This window comes from Cupressus sempervirens, chromosome 5, assembly GCF_028749045.1.
Source record: "Cupressus sempervirens isolate cs-2001-9-10 chromosome 5, ASM2874904v1, whole genome shotgun sequence".
NCBI lineage: Eukaryota > Viridiplantae > Streptophyta > Pinopsida > Cupressales > Cupressaceae > Cupressus > Cupressus sempervirens.
The window spans coordinates 312,806,924-312,809,808 of NC_143122.1; the positions used below are offsets into that span (position 1 = coordinate 312,806,924).

General features: G+C 31.9%; 1 pseudogene; it reads left to right on the top strand.

Moving 5' to 3' along the window:
- Positions 1 to 1,290: 1,290 nt before the first annotated feature.
- LOC149555891 (dehydrodolichyl diphosphate synthase CPT3 pseudogene) lies at positions 1,291 to 1,962 on the top strand (annotated as a pseudogene).
- Positions 1,963 to 2,885: the final 923 nt, after the last annotated feature.

Sequence of the window (2,885 nt, forward strand, 5' to 3'; positions counted from 1 at the left end):
GTAAGAAGCCTTCAAGGTTCTAACTACTGAACTAACTATGGTTTTTTTTGGTTTTTATTGTTTTCCATTTTTTTTGTGTTTTTTAGATGGTTTGACATAAAAAGCACTACATGTGCTGAATTAAAGCTTCTGAAAATTAATACTTGTTCTATTGGAAATTAAAGCACTAATTTTTCATTTTTTTCCATATTTTTTGGTGTAGGAAAATCAATTTTACTCTCAGCAAAATTGGCACCGACCAATAAGAATTCATAATTTATTATACAAAAATTGATTTTAAAAAAAAATCAATTTAAAAAAATAAATAAGCATTGAAGAAAAGTTGCCTATGAGGGAAGGGAATCCAAATTAGACACATTGATGGCATATTGCATTGGCTTGAAGACAACTTGTTAAAGAACAAACAAGTTTTAATCAATTTGGGTTGTTTGAAAGAAACAAGAGCTCAAAATGGGTCAACAGAATATAAAAGATTAGTTAATGAAGAATAATGTGAACAAATCAAATTAATTTAAGGAAGAATAACATGAAGAAATATCCTACTAAGAATGATCTTAACATATTCAATAATTCTTAGCACTTATCTTGACTAATTGTAGGAAATTCAAGCATTGTTAGGAAAGTTGATTGAAAAGAGATGCCTTTTAGGAAATTATTACTTTGTGTAAAATCTGATCTACAGCAAGAAAATTTTTTCTAAGAACTATACATGCCATAGTTATCTCCTCCATGTTCATTTTTATATAATGAATGACATTTCCCATCTCCTCTAATAAAATGATTTCTATGTGAGTCGCAGTGAAACTTCTAGAATCCAATCATTCATGCAAAATTAAGTCACTCGTTGATATAGAACATGCATAACATGTGAAATTCTCAATATCTATCTAACACATGAGATTGTCTAGCAGTGGTTCAATGACCTTCCTTTTTCATGAAAATTTAGATATCAACCAAATCAGCCTATTTCATTAATTTTGTGAATGAATATTATTAAAGAATACATAAAAGATAAATAGGAACAGTGACATTTATGGTGGCCGTAGATTGAATTATTAGCAGAGATATCAAAAAAATTTCAATAATGTCTTTTAAGGCTAAAAATAACACAAAATAGAACTTTAAAGAGAGATCTAGAATCTAATTTTCATAAAAATGATTAAAAGATAAGATAAGACAACCCTAATTTTTCCATCACAAATGATTATGTGGTACATAGTTAAACAACCACAAGAAAAAACTATAATATATTCCTTCATTATGATCAAAAAATGCCAGCCATAATCAAAGATGACAAGTTTAACAGCATTCCAATCCTTCAACACTTCTTACTTGCAAGAAAGTTTTGCATTTCTTGCAAATTCAATGAGAGAATTGTTTAGGAAATTTCTATTATGGTCTATTTCAGCAAGCCCAATTCCAAAGCATGTTGCAATCATAATGGATGGCAATAGGAGATATGCAATGAATAGAAATATGCAAAAATGGAGGGGCCATGAATATGGGTATAATAGCTTGATGCATACTTTGAGAGCTTGTTATGAAATTAGTATAAAATGTGTGAGTGTTTATGCTTTTAGTATTGAGAATTTCAAGTGCTCAAAGGAAGAAGTTGAGACACTTATGAATTTAATTAAGGGGAAACTTGATCTTCTTGTTGAGAAGGAAAGCATGGTTAACAAGTATGGAATTAGGGTTCAACTTATAAGAGATATCAGTCTTTTTCCTCAGAATGTGAGAGAATCAATAGAAGCGGCCAAGGCTTTCTCTAGGAATAATGATAAGGCTATTCTGAATATATGTGCTCCTTATACTGGTACTTAGGAGATTGCTAAGGCTATTGAAGATTTTTTGAAGGAAGGGGATTTGGATGGAAAGAAGATTAGTGAAGAGGATATTGCAAAGCATTTGTGTACTGCATCTATGCAATACCTAGGAAGCATCTTAGATTGTAACTATTAAGTCTATTTTAATTTTCAACTCTTCTTCTTCATTGTTTCATAGAGATAAAAACTCATTACAATGAAATAGCATACCTAAGTACTAGAAGAAACCCTTTTAACATTCGTTGCCCAAAAAAGAAAGTCAACAATATAAAACCCTTCACCAATTAGCAATAAAAACTTCAAGAGATGATACCAAACCTTGTTGTAGCCCTAGTCTTCTTATAATTTTTGTTGAATTTTTTTTGCCTCTTTCACCAAAATTGAATCATATATGAAAGAGTAGGTAAGGAAGATGAAGAACCAACAAAAAGAAAAGATTTCAAACCATCACAATCTAATGCCCTTAATCTGCCATAAAACCCTCTTCCAATTTTATCAGCTCGAGAAGGAAAAGTGAAGGATGAAGTTAGTCACACGAGTTGCTAGACCCTAATCATATTCACATTGCAAGCCATTTACAAATAAACTCTATATAACAAGCCATTTTATAAATTGAAGCTACATATACCATAGAAATAGTTGCATTTTTTCCTTACCTTTGATGGCGGTAAGTCTTCAAGTGGCCCTACATGCTCAAATGATGCTCCAATCAAAATGCCCTCCACTATGCCCTCAAGAAAAATGCCCTCCACTATGCTTGCTATGCAAAATGCTAGAATGACACTCAAGCAAAATGTGCTCCACTATTCCCTCATGCTCTACCCCTCCTCAAAAACAAAATCAACAAGCTACTCAAGTCTCTCATCTCTACCAGAGTTGTGCTTTTGAACGTGCTTTCTTCTTAGTGACTTACTCAATGCATCCCAAGAAATTATTGATAAGGCAGCAAAATTCATCTTTTAAACTGCTTGGGGCCTCCAAAATTCATGTAAGATATGTGTATCAATATTGCTCAAGGATTCAACCTCTTCTCACTATGCGAAATGCTAGAATGGTGCT